Below are 23,855 nucleotides of genomic sequence, written 5' to 3' on the forward strand. Positions count from 1 at the left end.
CCCAACCGCAGGACAAAGGCCATTTTTTGACATGCAGATCGAGACCCGTGTACCACCACCAATGCCACCTATTTCCTCTCTTGTCATCTTTGGAGGCCGGCTTACTTTCTTCTCCCACAGCGGCAACAAGATCACTGCAGACAGTTGGGTCCTGGAGATTATCCATCAGGGATACTCCATGGAGTGTCTGGCATTCCTGCCTCACAAACCACCTTCCCAATCCCCCTTTGGGGGACCACTCTCACCAATTGATTCTTTAACAAGAGGTGAAATCCCTTTTATGCCAGGAGGCAATAGAACGTGTCCCACCTCAGCATCCAGGGAGAGGGTTCTATTCTCCGTATTTCTTAATACCCCAAAAGATGGAGAGTTGAGACCCATCCTGGACCTTTGGCAACTCAACGTCTTTATTTGAAAGCTGACGTTCAGGATGATTACGCTGGTATCTATCATCTCCTCCCCTCAGAGGGAATGTGGTTTGCAGCTTTCGACATGAAGGATGCATATTTTCATGTAGATATTCACCCATCTCCCAGGAAGTTCCTGCGCTTCATGGTTGGCCAAGAGCACTGTCAGTTTCGTACCCTCCCCTGTGGGCTCACTACAGCACCCCCAGGATATTCACAAAAGTTTTTGCCATGGTAGCAGCCCAGATGCGATGCCAGGTCTATATTGTGTTTCCATACGTGGACGACTGGCATCTGGTAGGCCAATATTATCAGAAGTCGGGTCAGCAACATGATCTCTTTGGCGTCTTCTTGCTACCTCAGGTGTTTGCATAAATGAAGAAAAGTCCATTTGGTCATCCACAAGGACGATAATTTTTATAGGAGCGCAGCTGGACTCTGTTTCTGTGAAAGCATTTCTCCTCTCAGACAGGTTTTATCCAATAAGCAACCTGGCCTCTTGCATCACATGCAGACCACGAGCCACAATGCGCTGGTGTCTTTCTCTGTTAAGCCACATGGCTGCATGCACCTACGTGACACTGTCAGACTCCATTTGAGGTGCATGCAAGCTTGGCTCAACTCAACCTTCCGACCAAGCAGGGATTGCATTGACTCCAACGTTGCTGTCCCACCAGAGTCCTCACCTCCCTCACTTGGTGATCCAACCCAGACAAGGTCATGGTGAGGACTCCCTTCAGCCCTCCCATATCAAAGGCCACCATCCTGACACCTCCCTTACAGCGTGGGGCACTCACATGGACCCCCACACTTCAGGGTACCTGGACCCCAACAGAGGGCAGCCTACATGTAAGCTTACTGGAACTGAGGGCAGTCCACCTTGCATATGAGGCTTTTCTTCCCCCCCATAGGCCCACTCCATGTACAGGTAATGTCAACGTTGCCACAGTGGTCTACATAAACAGGCAAAAGCGAGATCTCATCCACTCTGACTGGGAGCAATCAGGCTTTGGAACTGGTGAAACCACATTGCGATGCAGGTTGCACACCTCCCAGGTGACCACAACTCTCTGGCAGACAAGTTGAGCAGGAGCTTATCTGCAGACCATGAATGGAAGATCCAAGAGACATTTCTAACATTCGCACAAAGGGGAACTCCACTATGGCACCTCTCGGCATCCCAGATGAACAAAAAGCTTCCCATGTATTGCTCTGGGGGAGCTATAGACCGTGATTCCCTGGGTAATGCTCTCCTGCTGCCCTGGATGGATGGTCTCAAATACACCTTTCCTCCCACCCCCCTACTACTACAGGTTGTATGGAAGATCCATCGTGACAGAGCCACCGTCATCCTCCTAGCACCCTACTGGCCCAGACAGTTCTGGTTCACAGAAATCCTAAGAATGTCCACAGGCCCCACTATCGGGATCCGCCCATTTCCGGATCTCCTAACTCGGGATGGGGAGAAGATCAAGCACACCAACCCAGGCTCACTCTGCCTCATGTTTGGATGGATGTTGGAACAGAACTCTCATCCTCCACCCCGTTGGGGAAATCCTTAACTAAAGCAGAAAGGATTCTACTAGAGCCTGCTACCTGGGTAAATACCAGCACTTTTTCACCCTGGGTATGTCGCAACCAACATTCGCTAGAAGCCCTGGGTATTCCAGTTACCCTAGACTATCTCCTCGCCTTAAAAACGTCAGTTGGCTGTCAGTACACCTAGCAGTGATTAGTGTCTCCCTCCCTCCAACAGAGGGATGTTCTGTCTTTGCACACTTGGTTACTGTGCTATTTATGAAGGGCTTGATCAGGACTTTCCCAGTGATCATCAAACCTACGCCGCATGGGACCTCAACCTTGTCCTGTCAACACTCTCAGGTCCACCCTTGGAACTGACGGCAATATGTGCCATGACCCACCTGTCCATGAAGGTGGCATTCTTAGTGGCCATCACTTCAGCCAGAAGGGTCACTGAGATAGCAGCCATGATGGCAGACCCTCCTTATCCAATATTCCATAAGGTTTCCCCTTATATTACACCCCAGATTCCTCCTCAAGATTGTGTCCGAGATCCACATCAATCAATCAGTACACTTACCTCTATTCTTCCCAAAACCCCATGCATCTTCCAAAGACACGACACCTCGGTCCCTTGACATCAGGCATGCTCTGGTGTTCTACGTGCAAAGAACCAAACCCATTAGGAAATCTCCGAGACCATTTGTTGCCATAGCAGAAAGATCATCTGGGCAAGTCATATCCTCACAGAGGATTTCTAAGTGGGTTTCAAGATGTCTTAGAATGCTACAAAATAGCAAAACTTACCCCTTTTGGGGGTATCACAGCGCACTCCACAGGAGCACAAGCTGCCCCCACAGCATCCTTATCAGACGTTCCACTACAGATTTGCAAAGCAGCAACTTGGAGTTCTGTCTAGGTGTTCACCACTCACTACACTCTAACTCAAGCTGCAACTGTGGATGCAACCAGAGGGATGGCAGTATTACAGGCATCTCTGCTACCACCTTCCTTGCACCCTTCTCCACTCTGAACACTGCTTGCCAGTGACCCACCTATGGAATACCTATAGGGACCAGCACTCAAAGAAGAAATGGAGATTACTTACTGTAACTGGAGGGTCTTTGAGATGTGTAGTCCCGATCTTCATTCTACTGCCCGCCCTCCTTCCCTCTGCTTCGAATTTGGTTGCATTGTGGTAACATTAACAGTCCAGGAAGTTCCTCAGCCAGCTCTTTTAAAACTCTTGGATGAAAGTTATCTGGACCTGCTGATTTTAAAATGTCTAATTTTAGTACCTGCTACACCTTCCTGAGACAACAGTGGAATGGAAAGAGTGTTATATGACATGACTACATAATCTTTTTTCCCAAATATAGAACAGAAACATTTACTTCTGCCTTTTCTGCATTATTGATAATGGTATTGGTCCATGGTAGAATTGTTAAAATTATTTTTCCCCAATATACTTTAAAAACTTCTTATTGTCTGTAGCTCTGCTGGTCATAGATTTCTCCTTGTGTCCTTTAGCTTCCCTGATCAAGTTTTTATAATTCCAAGCTTCTGATTTATATTCATTACTATTAACTTCCCCTTTCTTCCATTTGTTGTTTTTTTTTTTATTTTTCATAATTTCCTTCACTTCTCTTCTTAACCAGTACAGCTTTCATCCTCAATTGTGGCTTTTTGGGTATCTTGTAAAATGTTCTTAAACAATTCCCAAGTATCATTCACATTTTTCTGATTAAATTCTTCCTCCCAGCTGATTTGGCTCATAATTGCTTTCAGTTTTGTGAAAGTGGCCGTTTTAAAGCACCAAGTATTTACATCATTGGTCTGGACTTTATACTGTATGCACATTATAAACATGATCAAACCATGATCACTTGCACCTAAGGTACCATTCGTTTTGAGTTCTGTGATCAGTTCCTCTTTATCTGTGAAGATGGGTCTAACAGAATTCCCCAGTGCTGGATGCAACACTCTTTGAGTTAGGAAGTTGTCCATAACATTTAGAAATTCTGAGACTGTCTTAGTATTAACACAACATGCTGGGGGAACTCTGAGAGCAATTCTCTTTTCCTTCCTTCCAATTCTCCCCACAGCTCCTCCAGGGCTGGCATGACTCCACATAGGCCTGAACACTGGGATGGACAATGGTGCCACAAGCTAATATTCACACGGCGGATGCTTTTAATTTGCATTCATCTGCATATGTGGTTGCTGCTTACGTTGCATTGCGCTGCACTGGGTGCAAAGTTAATCAGTGTTTACTTCCAACCTGTAACTGTTGTAATAGTAAAAAGAAAAGGAGTATTTGTGGCACCTTAGAGACTAACAAATTTATTTGAGCATGAGCTTTCATGAGCTACAGCTCACTTCATCGGATGCATACTGTGGAAAAAAAAATTTTTAGTCTCTAAGGTGCCACAAGTCCTCCTTTTTCTTTTTGCGAATACAGACTAACACGGCTGCTACTCTGAAACCTGTTGTAATAGTGTCGTTTGTTTATCTTACCAGTCTTGGAAGGAGAAACTCAACATGTCGTCTGGTAAGCCAGGTTGATAACGATTAAAGACATATTCCCAGTTACTGTCTTTTCTGTCCTGGACCTTGTCGAATTATGAGCAGCAGGAATACATTCTAGAGCTGTGTAAAGCCAGAGGCCATGTTTCCAGCGAAAACCTCAGGATGTCCCATAATAGGCTCTGTGGTGCGGCAGCCGCTGCTTTCTATCCTAGTGTTGTGTCTATGGGAGCAGGAGGAAGATAAGTGTAACATACACCACTCTCCCATCCACTATACTTAGCCTGCACTAAGACACAGTGCTGGGTACCCTGACGCCACCATGCTTGTACATCAGCTTTTCCTTTCAAAACTAATTAATCCATTAAACTTTTTTAAATTAAAGGGGTCATAGTACAGGGATGTTCTGAAGTAGGTGAAGTAGTTTGGGGAATACACTGCCTTTTACAGCGACCCTGACCAACCTTAGCAAAGGGATCTGATTCCCCAGAAATGTCCCTGTTTCTGGTATTTTGGCTTCCTTTCCTAAATTGTTTTTGTATGAATCTCCCTGGGTATTCCTCTGATTTTTTCAGAACAAATTAATGCACTAATTGGGACAAGAAATTCTCCTGTTAAACTATCAGCATTAAAGTTGCCATACAAATATGGTGGCATTGGGATGCCCATAACTAGGGGTGTGGATTTTTATTATTTATTTTCCCTGTTATGGTAGCAAGCCCAACTCAGATCAGGGCCCCATGGCGCAAGAGATTTACTATGTACAAGCATGTAGTAAGGGGCAGTCCCTGCCCCAAAGGACTCTCATCTCAGTAGACGAGGTGGGAGAGGGGAGTACTGTTCTCCCTGCTTTATAGAGAGAACACTGAGGCACGGAGAGACGAAGTGACTGGCCCAAGGTCACACACAATGTCGGTGCCAGAGCTAGCAATTGAACCCAGCTCTGGAGTTCCCAGTCTGATACCCTACTCATACGTCCAAGGGGTGTTCCCAGGCAGGAAAAGCAGCTGAGGCACTATATAACTTTTATAGACACAATACTGAGCACTGGCAAAGGGATGCCATGCCACAGCTCTAGCCAGGGGTCAGACTTTGAGTGGGAACTGGGTGTGCAGAAGTCAGATGGGCTGTGGATGATTGCTGGGGGTGGAAGGGAAGAGTTGGATGGAGTGCTGCTTAGAGGGGGAGGAGTGGGGAGAGGGACAGGCTGGAAGTAGGGGAGAAGCAGCTCAGACTCCCCCTGCCCCATCCCATGGTTCTTTGGAGACAGCATGGGGCAAGGTGTGAGAGATGGGGGAACAGCCTCAGGGAGAAGGAAGCCTGGTTTCTGAGAGCTGGAGAGGTCACTGATAGCAGTGATCTTAGCGATAAAGCAGGGCAAGGTGGGCCTGGGTATAAGGCCAGAGGGACAAGGTGGGGAGGGTAAGGATGGAATTGTGGGCACCATGGTGGCGGGGTGTGGGGGAGCGGCAGATGGCTGGAAGATCGCTCAGAGGGAAGTTGGCTGGGAAAGTGAACTCCGTGGCAAACCGGAAAGGCCGCATATGCCTGATAGCAACCAAATCAATACAGCAGCACATGGTTTGTGAATGGGTCGATAGGGTGAGGAGAAGACAGGTGGCTGGGTTAATGATTGAGCAGGGTAGTGCTGGGCTGGTGGAAAGTGTGCCAACAATCACTGCTGGGGTAGTGAGCTGGTGATGTTGGCAGAGGGCAGGTCCCAGGCTGCGGAGGGGCTAAGTGGCTATGGATGAGGTGGGGCAGCTGCCCTGCTCCCAACCTTGAACATTATGCTGAGTAAACAAGTCATATCTTGGTCCTGTTTATTCTCAGGGTGGGGGCGGGGGAAGCGTTTGGTGTTTGGCCAGGACACAGGGCCAGTGTTTACAGAGCGGTTTCTGGCCTGGCAATGCAAAGATGCAGCCCTCTCCCTCTTGACTAACCTGAGCAGGGGGCAGTTGCAATGCCACTCCTCAGCTGCTCAAGTGGAGGGAGGAGGATGGGGGCTTGCGTGTTTGTTCCAGCACGCTGTAATAAGTGTCAATGGCTCCAAGGTGCTTCCTTCCCAAACAGCTGAATTCAAACAGGGCTCACCACAGAGCCAGGACTGAAAACTAATCCTTAGGAGAGGAGAACGGATTCCCAAGGGATGGGCCCTGGAAGGCCCACGGCTGTCCCTCCTGTGGCAGCACTGGGCTGGTCAGAGACTGATGCACAAATGAGAGCCCTTCCCCTTTAGCTGATGTGGGGTGTGGAACTAGCAACAGGAGCCATCTTGGGAAGCTCTCAGAGTCTGGCCTGAGTTTGGAGCCTCTGACTGGGGAGAGGGGGAGCTCTGTGCAGGGACAGGCCTAAGGGGCCAAGAGCTCTATCTGGGAAGGACTCTGCCTCTGAGTGCTTGTCCCAGAGACGCACAGGTGCCAGGCGGATTGAGGTACCCACTGGGCCTTATTGCCCCCTGCTCTTTGTGTCAGCGTGTGGGCCTGACTCATGGCTGGTTCTGTTCGTTGTTGCATGGCTGAATTCCCAGGACCTAGGGGTGACAGTGGACGAGAAGCTGGATATGAGTCAGCAGTGTGCCCTTGTTGCCAAGAAGGCCAATGGCATTTTGGGATGTATAAGTAGGGGCATAGTGAGCAGATCGAGGGACGTGATCGTTCCCCTCTATTCGACATTGGTGAGGCCTCATCTGGAGTACTGTGTCCAGTTTTGGGCCCCACACTTCAAGAAGGATGTGGATAAATTGGAGAGAGTCCAGCGAAGGGCAACCAAAATGATTAGGGGTCTGGAACACATGAGTTATGAGGAGAGGCTGAGGGAGCTGGGATTGTTTAGCCTGCAGAAGAGAAGAATGAGGGGGGATTTGATAGCTGCTTTCAACTACCTGAAAGGGGGTTCCAAAGAGGATGGCTCTAGACTGTTCTCAATGGTAGCAGATGACAGAACGAGGAGTAATGGTCTCAAGTTGCAGTGGGGGAGGTTTAGATTGGATATTAGGAAAAACTTTTTCACTAAGAGGGTGGTGAAACACTGGAATGCGTTACCTAGGGAGGTGGTAGAATCTCCTTCCTTAGAGGTTTTTAAGGTCAGGCTTGGCAAAGCCCTGGCTGGGATGATTTAACTGGGGATTTGGTCCTGCTTCGAGCAGGGGGTTGGACTAGATGACCTTCTGGGGTCCCTTCCAACCCTTATATTCTATGATTCTATGATTCTATGATCCCCCAGAGGCTGGGAAAGAAGGTCCCCGTGTATGAGCGCCATGCTTGTGGGGACCTAGCAAGGGCTAGGCGCTACCTGCAGCACTCCCTGCCAGGACTTGTGGGGCCATGGTCACAGCAAACCAATTGCCATGCCCTGCTGCTTACACGGGCTCTGAGCCTGGGGCTGTCTGAGGGCAAAGGAGGGCTCAGTGACAGATGCTATGGTGAGATGATCACAGAGACTCTTACAAATCCTGGGTAAATTCCCAGGATGGCTCTTACCCTTGCCCTCTAACTCTTTCCTGCCACTCCCTGTTTGTACAGCACGGAGGACAATGGGACACTGATCTCAGCCTCTTGGTGCTAAAGGAATACCAATACTCTGTCCCACTTTAATACTTCCTAGATCTGGGATATTGAGCATCTTCATAATCTCAAAAATCCTGAAATAAACTGGTTTGCAAGAAAAATCCCTTTTGAGGCAGTCAGTTTTTGAAGAAGCTGTGATGATGCTGTCTAGCACACTGTCTGTGTCCAAACAGGGCTCTGAAAATAGTCTGGCATTTCCGTGTGAAAGATTATCACTTTGCAGTTGTGTGCTTTGTGGATGTGTCAACAGGACTTTCACCTTCATGCTTTGGATAGCTAAACACTAGCCTTGCTTTGTCACTTGATCTTGTTGAAACTTATCCAAGTTATAAACATTTGCAGTAGGATAATTCTGTTGTTTGGTGTTGAATTATAACCCAAGCTGAAGGCCCAAACTCTTCCAGGTTTGAGTAACTTTACATGCATGAGTAGTCCTGTTGCTTTCTCAAGTGGGAAGTGGGTGAGCTTAAGACCACACTGAATGGATAATAATTTGTGGCTTGCATAATTGTTTTGGATATTTTATATTCTGTTGAGAAGCCAAACTACCTAGGTATTAGACCTTGTCGAATTATGAGCAGCAGGAATACATTCTAGAGCTGTGTAAAGCCAGTGAAAAAGTTTCCATGAAAATTCACATTACATTTTTCACCAATTCAATCAGTGTAGGTGTGACTGAAAGTACCCCTGTACTTACACCTTACATGCTATTATAATTTTTGCACAAAATGTTTTGTTGAGGTATCATTGATAACTAATAACTCTCTAGTCAATAATATCACGGTGAAATGTATGTAGCAACATTATATGTAAGGCTATGATTGAAATCCCCCGTATTATGGTCTTAGCACATGTTCAAAACCACACAAGCTGAAGTATTCTGAAGGAAGAAATGTGTTTCTTTTTGGAGCATATTTTGAGGTATATAAAGTCTAGGGTATATATATTAACATGCTCAAAACGGTCCTCACCAAGCAAGGACACTCCACCAGAGAAGCAGATAGCATCAAGAAATGAGGCATCCAAATACCCTGAGAGAGCCTGCTTCAATACAGAAATAAATCTCCCTCCGACTGCACATCCCCAGTTATCACCTACCACCCCACACCAGAACCCATATGGGTTGTCATCAAACAACTACAACCCATATTTGATGGGGACCCCATCCTGCAAGAAATCTTTTCTAAATTCCCTCTTTTGGCCTTCAAACAACCCCCCAACCTCTCCAAACTCATCAGAAGCGGCTCCCCACAGACAAGGACACACCAACTCAAAGCGGCAGCAGACCATGCCAGAACAACACATGCAAAACCTGCAGACATCTTTCCATTGCTACAATGATCAAAAAACCCCACAACACACCTTTCAAGACCTGTGGGTCCTACACATGCCTATAATGTGGTGTACCTCAGTCAGTGCACTAAATGCCCCAATAAAAACTATGTGGGTGTAACCAATCACCCCGCTCTCGAACTCACACTGGAAAATAATACGACTTCCTATCACCTGTGGATGAACACTTTTCAAAAAGTGATCACTCTATATCTGACCTATCAGTCCTCATCCGCAATGGAAATCTGCACAACACTTTAAAACAATGAGCCTGGGAGCTTAAATTCATAACTTTGCTAGACACTAAAAATTATGGACTGAATAGAGAGACTGGATTTATGGGTTATTACAACAATCTGTAACGCACTAACCACTTCCACCCCCCTTCCCCCTTCCTTTCCTCCCTATGATTGGAGCAGTCACTTTGAATGGTCCTTTGAAACATGTGTAAACTACTTTATGCTAAACAATCTTTTTCACCTTGTGTTTAGCTGTGACACTGTGAGTACCTTTCCCAGGCCTGGTGAAAAGCTCAGTGTAAGCTTGAAAGCTTACCCTCTCACCAGAAGAAGCTGGTCCAATAAAAGATATTACCTCACCCGCCTTGTCTAAGATCCTGGGATTGACACGGCTACAACAACACTGCATATAAGAGCAGAAATGTCAAACAGTGGGAAGCTGAAGAGGATTTGACTCCTAGTTCTTCTCTCTGCTCCGCACATTCTCTGCCCGGCACTTGGTGGCTCTGGGCAGCAGCCAGTGGCTCTTTTTCCTCCTTGAGAAAGTGGGCTGTTCAGTTTCTTTAAGCCTAGAACACTGGATACGGTTTCATTAACCCGTGTGTCCAATGAGAATCTGTATCTTTGTCCTTCACTTCTCTCTCCCAACAGTTCTTAAGGCACAGAGCAAAGCCCTCCACTCTCCACATCATGTCACACACATCAAGGAATTCTAGTTATCTTGGTTGCAGCACTTAATTTGGAAGGGATATATCTCGACCTAGTCCTTGGTGAGTGTGGGAATTCTGGAGAGCAGCTGTGATTTTTCTAGTCAGCCAGAGCATCTATCAAGGTCTTTCCAGGAAAAGGTCTTTTGCCAGGAAAGCTTTCATTTAGGGAACTGATCTGAGCTATACCAGCGAAAGCATTTTTTTGTTGTATAAGCTGTGTCTACACTAGGAGAGTTTGCCGATCTAGTTATACCAGTATAGCTGCACTGGTAAACCTTTTCTAGTGTAGTCCTTGGTTTGGGGATAATTACAACACCTGATAAGGCATTTTACCTTTCAGCTACTCTGAACCTTACATCAATCTTCAGAATTATTTACTGAGCCCTCAGTCAGACCGCATGCTGTAAAAATTATACATGAAAAGACAGACCCATGCTCCAAGGATCTTACAATCCAGTCTGGACAGATAACTCCTTTCAGACACACAGTGCCCCATTTGATCAGGTGACATTCAGAACTCTGTGTAGTGAGCTTATTTTTTTTAATCATATACTTTTGGAGGGCATGGCCTGGATATTCTGTTCGTGTCCCTAGTGTGCGCTTAACTCTTTTGTGTGTTGAGCTGATATTTGTGTGGAGTCTGACATTTTAACAAGTGGATTATTTTAATAAGGCACTGAATATAATGTGAGGAATGTGAAAAAACTCTGAACTGCACACTTCTGCTTAAGGGTATTTTTAAACCACCCTGTTTGCATTTTACAATAATCATCCCCAAACCCTTTCTTGAGAGAGAGAAACTTGCTCTATTTCACGAACCAATGGCCATATAATTTAGAAACGTGCTTAAGAATTCAGCTGTACAGAAATAATTACAATGCCGCATTGAAAATGCCACATCCTGTAGAAAAAGTGTTTACTTGTAACTTTTTTTAAAAATAGCAAGGAGTGTATAAACTAATGTTTCTTATGCCCCCAAAAACTTTCCACTTTTTTAATTAAGAAAAATGGAAGTAATTAACTCAGAAAAATAATTCTTGCCTTCATTTATTTTCCTAATGAAAATGTTTCGGGGGCGGGGGGGAGTACAAACGAAAAGTAATCAGTGTAAGTTAAAATTGGACCTTCAAAGCTTTTTTTTATGTTTGAAGAAAATAAAAATGTATCATGAAAATTAAGCTTTTGCAGCACTACTGGAAGGCGCTTTAAAGGCTTTCTAATCTTTTGTAAAATTAAATTACTTAAAATACACAGACTCACAAAAGAGATCCCAACGGGTTAGCCTGACCCAGAATGAAACTGCAGTAATTAAAATAAACATTCTGTTCCTCACCCCTCCACTTCCCAGCACTTCCAAAGTGGTTAACCTTGAAAAATCAACTAATTCTCCAAAAAGAGTCAGGATTTTGCTTGAGTGAAGTTTCAGTCTTTGCGTTCACACTGGTCTCACACAAGGGTATGAACCCTGGTGAAAAATGCCATTGATACACACTAGGGCTGCAAACCAACTCATCAATCCTGCACACACTTACGCATCTGCTTGATTTTGCAAATGTGATTAACCCCAGTAATTTCTCAGGTCAGTAAAGTTAGGCATGTGCATAAAGGTTTGTAGGAGCAGGCTTCAGGTTGCTCACCATTAAAAGCAGGGAGGAGGTTAGTTTTAAATAGAACTGATTGGAAAACTTTAATTGAAACATTTTTCTATTGGAAATTGCCGTTTCAAGAAAACTACATAATTGTATCAATTTTGACACAACTTGCTTTTGAAAACAATGGCGGGGGAGGAGTTTTAAAATGTCAATGTCCCATTTCAACATTTTTGGAATGAAAAGTTTTGGTTTTTTGTTCTGAAACAACTTTATGCTTAGAAACATATTTGATATTTAAAAGGGTTGAAATAGAAACAAAACATTTCAACTGACCCAAAATGAATTTTTTTTTCAGTATTTGATTTTGTGAAAAATTGTGGCTTTCTGTCCTGATTTTAGGATAAAATATTTAAAAATCTCAAATTTTTTAGTGGGACGGAAAATCCATTTTCTTACTAGTTCTACTTTCAAATCATTAAACAAATGCTGCTTTGCTTGCTATGATTTCGAAGGACCACCCTATTGTCCTCTAAACAATTGAAAACAAAATAGGGAGGAAAGCTGATAGCCTTGGAGTTAAAGCACTGAGCTGTGACTTAAGAAACTCTGGGTTCCATTCCTGGCTCAGCCACTCACTCCTTGTCTGGCGGCAACCACTCGCATGCAAATGCTTAGGTACCTTCCTGAATCAGGGTCTTAATCTTTCTGACTCCATTCCCCATCTGTAGAATGGATCAAGATACTTCCCTACATCACAGAATGCTGTAATGCAAGGCATTCAGATACTGCTGTTATATAAAACCTCTTTTATTTATATTTTTAAATATTAAAATATATTCTCAGTGCTTAGAAATCCTTAAAAGTCTTGGAACATTTATTAATGCAAGATCAACTCACTGATCCAGCTCTTTTTGATGGCTGTTGACCTAGAGCAGAGGGTCTCAAACTCAAATGACCATGAGGGCCACATGCGAACTAGTGTATTGGCTGAGGGCTGCATCACTGACACCATCCCCCTCGCTGCTCCTGGCTCCGCCCCCACTCCACACCTTCCATGAGGCCCTACCCCTGCCCCTAGGGGGTGCAGGGTGTGGCAGGGGCTCAGGGCAGGGAGTTGAGGTGCAGGAGGTGTGCAGGGTATGGCAGGAGGCTCAGGGCAGGGGGTTGGGGTGCAGGAGGGGTGCAAGGTGCGGGATGCGGCAGGGATCTCAGGGCAGGGAGTTGGGGTGCAGGAGGGGTGTGGGATATGGCAGGGGGCTCGGCAGGAGTTGGGGTGCAGGGTACGGCAGGAGGCTCAGGGCAGGGAGTTGGGGTGCAGCAGGGGGTCAGGGTGCAGGGTGTGGCAGGGGCTCGGGGTGCAGGAGGGGTGTGGGATATGGCAGGGGGCTCAGGGCAGGGAGTTGGGGTGCAGGAGGGGTTTGGGCTCCAGCCCGGCACTGCTTACCCAGAGTGGCTCCGAGGTGGCAGCGGCATGCACCGGGGCCAGGGCAGGCTCCCTGCCTGCCTTCCCTGGCCCGGCCCGGACCCGCTCAGCTCCAGTAAGCAGTCAGAACCAGGTCCCTGCAGGCTGGGGGGGGGGGGAGGGACAGAGGGCTCCGTGTTACTCTTGCTTCCAGGTACCTCCCCCGAAGCTCCCATGGGGACATATGAGGGTGACAGCTTGGAGGTGCTGCTGGACCCAGCTGCATGAGTCCAGGGACATATAAGAGGTCAGCTTGGGAGTGCTGATTAACCCAGTCCTCTCAGATGCTCTCTGTTCATGTGTGTGCGTGTGTGTCTGTCTGATTCTGGGGCTGGAAGAACCCAGCCCTGGGGAACCTAGGTCCTGCAGGATAGCTCCATTGGGAGGGAACTGCAGCAGGGAGAAGTAGAGCTCTGTATGGGAACACAAGCAGTACATTGATAGAATTACAGAGCCCCCTCCCCCCACAGAAGAGTAACCCTAATGAGCATACCCCAAAGTAATGGGCAAATATGGTAACAAATTGGTGGAGAATGTGGGCAGCACATGACCCTAATCATGTGGTACTTGTTGAGTAGTTGCTCCAGAGTGGGGAAACTGAGGCACAGACCTGTGCAAACTGTCTTCCTTTTTCAGACTAAACTCCTTCAGCGAGGTCCCTCTCTCACAGAATATTTGGTAACATCCTGTAACTTTTAAGGATCATACTTAGAATAACTGTAGGACCATGCAAGAAGGAGTTAGAGTTGTGCCTCAAAAGTAAAAATTTTAGAGCAATACTGTGACTGCGTGAAAGGACTTTTGGTAGGGATCATTAGTGAGATAAAGGAAGTAGAGATGGCTGAAAAAAAACACCTTGGCTGCTCGCTTGAGACAGGAGAAAACCAACAGGTTAGAGAGATGGGCAATGAACAAGGGGAAATGCCCCTGGGAAAGGGGGTGCTTTAAGGGTGAGAATCCCCTGATTGAAGCGAGTCTGAGCTTTGAACAATATTGCACAACCTTTAAGCCACGGGGTAGCGCAAAGGATGTGGCTACTGCATGGGCATTATTTTATGCATGTCTGGACATGGGCGAAATGGTAAAGGGAAGGCAGGAACTGGAGCTGGAGAAAAAGCAGTTACAACAGTGTTTGAACAGACAGATGGGTGTGACTTTATAGCAGAAAAGCTTAAACTGGTGACTACTTAAAAATATGCAAGAGAGAGACAAGGCCAGCAGGAATGCAAAACGGTATAGGAAAGAACGAACACACACAACAATTTTGTTAGAAGAAGTGAGAGTAGCAACTCACTTTCTGGCAGATGAGAATAAGGCAGCCAAGCTAGCAGCAGGCCATCAGAAATGTGAGGCAGAGATTAGTAAATTGCATGCCAAATTTAGTGCCCATAAAGGGATAGTAGCAGCTGTAAGGTTGAGAGAGGACTGCAATTTGGAGCCCCCTGGGAAAATAGAGAGACCCCCTGATACTGACCCCAAAAACCCATTCACCCCTGATTGGCCATACATGCATAATGTTGCCCCTGTTTCCACAAGGGAGGTTAAACACACAGTTGCAGGAGCCAATCTTCCCACGACGGAGCTGGTCACAGACGTAGTAATATGGTCTCCTTGTCAGGCCAAGGCTATTGCCGACAGACTGGGGCCACTGAACTGTGACACTGCCGGCTTGCATTTGGCAAATGTACCCCTCTGCTGATGGCATGGACTTAACCCCATTGGCTCAGTTATACGCCTCTCCTTGTGATGAAGATGCTCTGGACATAGGCATAGGTTCTTGGGAGCGGACTGCTGCTGCACCCCGGGAATGGATGATAAATGCTCTCAAAATATTACTGCCTCCTGCTTCCCTCAAGAAACTATATATAATGGCAGAGAGAACCCAGGAGAGGCCCCCGAAGCTTACCTAATTCAAAAAAAGATGCTGGTAGCTCTCTCTGATTCATTACCTGACAGAAGAGAATGGGATTGTTACTTCCCATTATCAGGGACCCGAATTAGTACAGAGCACTTAGGCAGGACTAAATTCTCAGACAGAAATGGCCATGGGGGCTGTGGAGGTAGAGCACCTCACCTGGAATGAACTAGTGGCAAAAATCAAACAGGCAGGGGATTTGCTGCGAGAGACTGGTGTCTTAAAAAGACAAATCAGCAGAAAGACTACCTCAGAGCCAGTGCAGGCTATCACATTTGTGAATAATGGTCCTCACTCTGCCAGTCACCCTCCCAATTCTAATCCCCCTACCTCCCACAACCCTGGGCAGCGCCGACCCAAGGAGACCCTTAGGAACATGATTTGGATGGAGCTGGTGAAGTTAGGGGAGGATATGTTAGGGGAAAATATGATAATCAGCCCCTCAGCATCCTGATGAATGGTTTGTCTCAGGTCATGGGGAAAAGAGTTAATGCAGGGAACCCCCCCTCCCCGGCCCACTAGCCTGGTACGAAGTGCGTCCCCCACGCCTACTCCCTGTCAAAACCAGATCCCTGCCCCCTCTTCTCAGTGGAGGCTCTCGAGGGAGTCGGCTGATCAGTAGGGGTGCCCGGTTCCCTGCAGGCCTCCCCAGCTAATCACAAGATTTCAGTGCGATGTATGGGGCAGACCCACTGTGAGGGCTACAGTAGGAAACGCAGGGATATTACCCCAATTGCTAGTGGACATTCTAAGTTCTCAGTGCATCTCCGGAGGGAGACCCACTGATAAACAAGTTATCAAGGAAAGAACTGGGGACACCTGGGTGACCCACACGAAGGGACATCAGAAGAAGCGCACTGGAACAACCGAGCTGATGCCTTAGCCAAAACTACTGCTACCAGTAACCACACTAGAGACACAGACCAGGTAGAACAAATATAGGCAGTAACTACCCAGGGAAAAACTTTAGGTAAAGGAATAGATACCTTGGACTTAAGTACGCTTCAAGATGGGGATACAGAATTCCAGTCCTTAGCCAGGACAGGGAAAGATCCCACAGGAAAATACAGGATTGAGCAGGTTGGAGATGTCTGGTGGGCAGTGGATGCAGGTGGTCAAAGGTACTGGATAGTCTCCAGCCAGGTATCGGGGGACCTGATTCAGTTTGTGCAGTTGAGCAAGGGCATAGAGGAAAACAGGAATATTTTAAATAGGGTTAAAGATACAGAGTGGTGGCCAGGCATGAAAGCGGATATAGATACGGCGTTTGACAATTGTCTGCAGTGCACCATGGTTAATGCTGATCACCAGGTTCAAAAAAATGCATTGGGGCACCAAAGAATAGAGGGTCTCTGGTCCCAGATTCAGATAGATTACATAGGCCCTTTAATCATCACCAGTAGAGAGAATATGCCTGGTAATAGTAGATCGCATCTCCAAATGGGTGGAAGCCATTGCTACTAAAACCAACACTGCCTCGGTCACTGCTAAGCAGCTCTTTAACATAGTTTTCTCAAGAATGGGAATTCCCAGAATTGATTCAGATTTGGGATCCCATTTTGTGGGAGATGTTATGCAAGAGCTATGTAAGGCTTTAGGCATTAAGCAACGTTTCCACATAGCTGGACATCCTGAGTCCTCTGGACAAGTTGAATGAACCAATCGTATGCTAAAGGAAGCTTTGAGAAAACAAGTAAAGAGCTCAGGGAGTGATGGGGATGAAAAGCTACCAATCATCTTAATGGTTCTAAGAGGCTCTAAGGTACTACATGGGTACGCTCCCTTTGAAGGCAAATGCGCATGCCTGAAAGTTGGTGGTTAGGAGTAGAACTGCCTAGTGCCTGGGAAGGGAAGTGGTAACAGATGAACGGGTACAAACCTTAGTCGAGATGATCGCTGCTCTACACAAGCGAGTGGCAGCACAGCTAGGCATAATACAGCAAAACATCGACAGAAAACTAGGCTGGGGAAAACCTCCTTTGATATGGGAATTAGGCCAACCAGTAACCTACAAAAAGTTTTCAGCAAAGGAGCACTCTTTGACACACACCTGGGATGGCCCCTGCTTTAGTGTGAATAGGGCCAGCCCCAGTGTTTATCAGGTAAAAATCCTGTATGGAAAAAATGGGAAACGCTGGTGAAAAGGGTTTCCTTCCTCACAGCTCAAAAAGTGGAAGGATAAACCACCTGACCCTCAAGAAATATTATAACTGTCTTCTCCATCCTGCCAGCCACCCTTCTTGGCTAGCAAGAAGAAATGGCTTGGGGCCATTGGAAAATACACATCGGGTGGGCTTGTCAGTGCCTACCCTGATGTTGAGGCAGGAAAAGGCCGGAAAAGTCCTCGACTGATTATGGCCACCTTCACATAGGTTACTGTTTCATGTTCACCCTGCAATATTGGTCCCAGATTCTCCCCGTGTACACGGGGAGTGTGGAAGTTTGTTCTCTTCTGTGCCCCCTCACAGGTCCCGAACAGGAGCCATAACATCCCACTGTTACACCAGTACACTGCTGTTCATAAGTGTCTGGAGTCTGATGCGGTCCAGGCTCTATGCTGTACTTGTGATCCCTCTGAACCTCTGGAGGTGCTGGCCAGCTGGAGCCCAGGAAGTAAAACTACTACTGTGCTACATGCATGGATTCTATGGGAATGGGAGTAACCCCCTGGCCCTGCCGCATTGCTACCAGTTCTACGCTGTTGGCAACTCCTCAGGTTGCCCCTGGGAAAGCGTTGCCAATTGCATGCAGAGTGCCACCAGGGAGTCACTCAAGTTTTGTTATAAAACTAAGCCCACACCAGACTCTGTCCCATTCTTCTGTAACCCGTTGTGGTCTCGAAAGGGACGTACACCATCAAACTCAACCAGTGATAGCCTACTTGGTGGTGGAACGTGGTTGCTTCTCTCTCTCTCCCTCCCCCTCGTGGGTGTTTTTTGGCTTCTTCATTCGCTCTGCAGCAATGCTCCTCGTACCTAACCTAAAGATCCCTGCAGTGCCCCCAAATCCTGTGGGGTTTGCTCATCAAGTGGGTCACTACCAGAACAAGTCTAACGTGAAAGTGGGGATAGGGATGCGCTGAACCTGGGGCATATGAGGGTGGCAGCTTAGAAGTGCTGCTTAACTCAGTCTGCTGAGTCCAGGGGTAAATAAGGGTGGTAGATTGAAAGTGCTGCTTGACCCGGCCTGCTCAAGCGCACTCTATTCCAGTGCGGTGCCCATGGCACATGAGGGTGACAGCTTGGAGGTACTGTTCGACCCAGCCTGCTGAGTCCAGGGACATATAAGGGGTCAGCTTGGGAGTGCTGATTAACCCGGTCCTCTCAGACGTGCTCTGTTAGAGAGAGAGAGAGAGCATACCCCAAAGCAACTGGCAAATCTGGTAACAGTGTTCTTAAAATGAACATGTGCCGGGTCATCATTTGAGACCGCTATAACATGAAATATATGGCAGAATGCAGGTAAAACAGAGCAGGAGACATACAGTTCTTCCCCCAAGGAGTTCAGTCACAAATTTAAATAACACATTATTTTTTTTACGCGCATCATCAGCATGGAAGCCTGTCCTCTGGAATGGTGGCCGAAGCATGCTAAACATTCATAAGCCTCTTCATGGGTGGCATATAAATACCTTGGAACGCCAGCTACAAAAAGTGCCATGTGAACGCCTGTTCTCACTTTCAGGTGACATTGTAAATAAAAAGCAGGCACCAATGTAAACAAACTCCCGTCAATGTAAACAAACTTGTTTGTCTTAGTGATTGGCTGAACAAGAAGGAGGACTGAGTGCACTTGTAGGCTCTAAAGTTATACATTGTTTTTTTGAGTGCAGTTATGTAACAAAAAAAATCTACATTTGTAAGTTAAACTTTCATGATAAAGAGATTGCCCTACAGTACTTGTATGAGGTGAATTGAAAAATACTATTTCTTTTGTTAATTTTTACAGTGCAAATATTTATAATCAAAAATAATAATATAAAGTGAGCACTGTACACTTTGTATTCTGTGTTGTAATTGAAATCAATATATCTGAAAATGTAGAAAAACATCCAAAATATTTAATAAATTTCAATTGGTATTCTGTTGTTTAACAGTGTGATTAATTGCAATTAATTTTTTGAGTTAATCGCATAAGTTAACTGTGATTAATCAACAGTCCTAAAATAGACTTTAAAAACTACACCTGGCTCAGACCAGAAATATACAAGCAATTTACTACACAAAGAAACAGACAGGCTTTAAAAAAAAATCCTATTAGCCAAACAAAACCTGCAAGCTGCTGGCCTAGACTGAAAAGCTCTTTGTGTATGTACTTAATATTGTGTTTACTTTGAGGCTGGAAATGAAAAGTGGCCTCCTGCCTCAGTTTCCTTCAGCCTGACTGTCCCACTGCTTACTCAAGTCATTTCCGCCTGTTGGGTGGAATGCAGGTTGCTAGTCATATACGCACTCTCCCTGATGGGAACCTCTGAGGTGCCCATTGTTAGTGTTTACAAGGAAACTGAGACAGGAAGCCTGCCTGCCTGCCTGCCTGCCTGCCTTTCTTGCTTGCTTGCTTGCTTGCAGTTCTGATGGCCCGCTAGGTCAGTGCACGCAGGATTTATAAGGGCAGATTAGAAGTTTGTCGTTGCAGGAGGGGAGTGGTACATTTGCATAAGAGCCTTCCTTATTAATGTTTAACATTCTGAGTCCTTCCTGTGCTGTTAGAGCATGCACAAACTCCATCATTCCTGTCTATCCTGCGCTGACCTCGCATGTCCTCTGTGTTAAGTTCCAATGTTTGACACTGATGGCATTAATGCTTTTTGCAAAGCACTTTCACCAACTTCCTCACTTGGCCGTTGAGTATCATCCCCATTTTCAGAACAAGCATACCGAAATACAGAGAGGTAATGGGACTTGCCCTAGGCCACACAAGAAGTCGCTCTCAGAGCTGGGATTAGCACTAGCAAAGAGCTGGCAGTGGCTTCTTAGCCCCGTTCCCACCGTACCATGCTACATTCCCTTCACAGCCTGATGGCCAGGCAGATGTAAAGGTACCCAGATGACGAGAAGCAAGGACAGTTCCCATTCGCCTTACTCCTCAGCATGGACTGCTCTGCTGCTTTGACCTTGCCCTCTCCCCTAATCGTTCCCTCTGGGTGAAATTCACCACAGTGCCAAGTCACCATGAGGCTGGCTATGGGGCATTTACACCCTATTTTGAAGGCTTTGCTGGCCCTTTGCACAGGGGTGAAACGTCACTGATCAGAAGCTTCCCAATACACATTGCAACCATATCTGAGATGATAAGACAGATGCATGACGTTACCAGCCAGAGGATTTTGTTAAGGTTGAAAGTACGTATCTGTGACTTGAAGCATTAAAGACCCAACAACAATACAGGAATTATACAAAAACAGTATCTAAAACTAGGACGTTCAGAATCCAGGTGACAAGAAACTTACAAGAACTCTGTAGTTTTATTATAAACATCCCTCCCTGCCCCCTAAACCCTTAAATAAGGCAGGAAGTCTAGGTTAACGTTAATGTCCCCAAGCCCATCACTATTTAAAAGAGGAAATACAGAATTCAGGCTGTCAAACTGCCTGAGAAGACCCTGAAAACATCAGAAACTCCAAGGCTACCTTATTCTTCTCAAACAATTTCATATCGAATAAGTGACTAGATACTTTAGAACCTCATTCTCTGAGGTTCAGCAGCTGTGCTAACTAGCCATATGCACTTCATAGAAAAGGATGTGCTTTACTAATCTCTGATTAGCCAAGTAGCTTCTGACCACTTTCACTCCATATTCTCATTAGTTTATGGTATTCTTTCTGCTCTTCTGTGTGTCCTCATCTTCCTGCAGGCACTGACTACCTATACCATATACCAATTTGGTGTCTAAGGCCCCAGTCCTTTAAACACTTGTGAACATGCATAACTTTACTCATGTGAGTAATGGATGTGTGTTTTCTGAACCAGGGCCCAATTTTCTATTTTCAGCATAAGATTTTGGTTAAATCTTCAGGTGTCTGTGTAAGTCCCTCGTGAAGCCATTTTGGCCACTACTTGTTCCTTCCCCTTGCTCCTTTGGAGGAACTGAATTCTGCTTTTCCTTAGTGATCAGGTGTTTTAGGATTCTCCCACCTCTTTCACACTCATTAATTTTAATACTCCTTTCTAGTACTACACAATAATTGCATTTGCTTCATTCTGTGAGCCTGCTTCTGATTTTGATGAATTCATGTAGCTTGGGGTGAGTGGTATCAGACTTCCCTATTATTCTTTGTCAATTCTCTATTAGGAAGTAGATTTAGGATTAGTAGGTAGATTTGGATCTATTAGATCTCTTTGTTAGTTTTTCTACATTCTGGGTTCTACATAAACTCTTTGCATGTCTGTCTGTATTTGTTACTTAACAGACATTTGTGGGTGTAGTCTCGTGACTGTGTGGTTTCCTGTTATCTTACTGACTTTTTCCATGTGTGCAAGTCCTCTTAAAGACTTATTGGTCCTGATTCTTATTGAAACTTAGGCCCCTTTACTATTGCTTGGCTAGTGCAAAGGGGCCTTATTTACAGCCAGGCCCATTTATGCTCCTAGAGTGGCACAGAAGTCCCTTAGTGTCAATGTAAATCAGGTCATTTGTGGATACTTGTGCACATCTTCCCATACTGAGGAAGCACAGAGATGACTAAAAGGATGTTTGGAAATTCCATTAATATAAATCCTATGTTGGGATGGAAGGATAGCTGGATTTAGAGACTATGAGCAGGAATGTCTGTGAGGATGTTTGAATACAATACAGATGTATCTGATAGGGGCCTATATTATACCTGGAACAGTAACATTCAGACTAGGAATGTAGGAATTGCCAAACTGGTTCAGGCTCATGGTCACCTAGTCCAGTATCCTGTCTCTTGCAGGGGCCAGCACTGGACACTTCAAAGAAACATGTAAGAACCCCTCCGTGAGCCCCCTGTAGGGCTCATCCTGATATCTGGGGGGTTATATATGGGCTTAACCCCTGAAGCATGAACATAGTATCTCTTGCAAAAATCCGTTAGCATTAATTAGGATAACTCAGGTTATTCTTTTTGTGGAGAGTCTCTACCCTAGAAGGGGTTTGCCAGTGTCGCTATCTGGCAACTCCCTGTAGTGGAGACGCAGTTTATACCTGCAACCGATTGGATGGTATCATTTATACCAGTTCCCCCAGTGGAACGGGGGAGGGATAGGATACAGAGGGACCTAGACAAATTGGAGGATTGGGCCAAAAGAAATCTGATGAGGTTCAATAAGGATAAGTGCAGGGTCCTGCACTTAGGACGGAAGAACCCAATGCACAGCTACAGACTAGGGACCGAATGGCTAGGCAGCAGTTCTGCGGAAAAGGACCTAGGGGTGACAGTGGACGAGAAGCTGGATATGAGTCAGCAGTGTGCCCTTGTTGCCAAGAAGGCCAATGGCATTTTGGGATGTATAAGTAGGGGCATAGCGAGCAGATCGAGGGACGTGATCGTTCCCCTCTATTCGACATTGGTGAGGCCTCATCTGGAGTACTGTGTCCAGTTTTGGGCCCCACACTTCAAGAAGGATGTGGATAAATTGGAGAGAGTCCAGCGAAGGGCAACAAAAATGATTAGGGGTCTGGAACATATGAGTTATGAGGAGAGGCTGAGGGAGCTGGGATTGTTTAGCCTGCAGAAGAGAAGAATGAGGGGGGATTTGATAGCTGCTTTCAACTACCTGAAAGGGGGTTCCAAAGAGGATGGCTCTAGACTGTTCTCAATGGTATCAGATGACAGAACGAGGAGTAATGGTCTCAAGTTACAGTGGGGGAGGTTTAGATTGGATATTAGGAAAAACTTTTTCACTATGAGGGTGGTGAAACACTGGAATGCGTTACCTAGGGAGGTGGTAGAATCTCCTTCCTTAGAGGTTTTTAAGGTCAGGCTTGACAAAGCCCTGGCTGGGATGATTTAACTGGGAATTGGTCCTGCTTTGAGCAGGGGGTTGGACTAGATGACCTTCTGGGGTCCCTTCCAACCCTTATATTCTATGATTCTATGAACGAGGTCTATCTCGGAAACGATTCTGTTACCAGTATAACCTTGTTTCCAGGGGGGGCGTAGCCCTAACAACTATGGCAATGCCAGCAAAACGGTCTGTTCAGAGCAGGCCCAAGGGGGGCCCAGGCTGTTAGGGACGCTGTTTTGTGGCAGGCGCTGGGCAGATTTGATAAGGAGGGGCGCAGGGCGGCCTTCAGCCCCTTGCAAGGGTCCCCCACCACCGCCAGCTCGCTCCAATAGCAGGGGCTGGGGCCCTGTTTCCTCTCCAAGGGCTTGTCCACGCAGGGCCCAGAGAAAGGCTTTCACTCTGATCTGGGACCCGGCTTTTAGCGTGGGCGCCCGGAGGCCGGAGCCCGGGGGGCTGGGTTGGCCCCCCAGCGCTGCGGCGGGGCTGGGCCCGCGAATAGCGGCCTCTCCCGCCACAGACCTGCTCCGGGGCCGGCGGGGACCCGGGGGCGAGGCTCAGCGCGCTCCGCGGACTGAGGCGGGGCCGCCCCCCCGGGCCCGGGCCCGCCCCCTCCGG

At 46.6% G+C, this 23,855-nt stretch overlaps 1 non-coding gene across 3 annotated transcripts in view; it reads right to left on the reverse strand.

Annotated features, from left to right (window-relative positions):
* The window catches only part of LOC125636604 (uncharacterized), a 36,660-nt gene that overhangs the window by 12,555 nt on the left and 250 nt on the right, over window positions 1-23,855 (reverse strand). For 2 of the 3 annotated variants that reach the window (XR_007356648.2, XR_012668672.1), the window contains exons 2-3: window positions 3,037-3,198; window positions 2,509-2,587 (exon numbers count right to left, since the gene is read on the reverse strand). This is a non-coding gene — a transcript (uncharacterized LOC125636604). Of the gene's footprint in view, window positions 1-2,508; window positions 2,588-3,036; window positions 3,199-4,445; window positions 4,660-23,855 lie in introns of those variants that run through there. The other variant, XR_012668671.1, reaches the window with a different exon arrangement.

This window comes from Caretta caretta, chromosome 5 (genome assembly GCF_965140235.1).
Source record: "Caretta caretta isolate rCarCar2 chromosome 5, rCarCar1.hap1, whole genome shotgun sequence".
Taxonomy (NCBI): Eukaryota; Metazoa; Chordata; order Testudines; family Cheloniidae; genus Caretta; species Caretta caretta.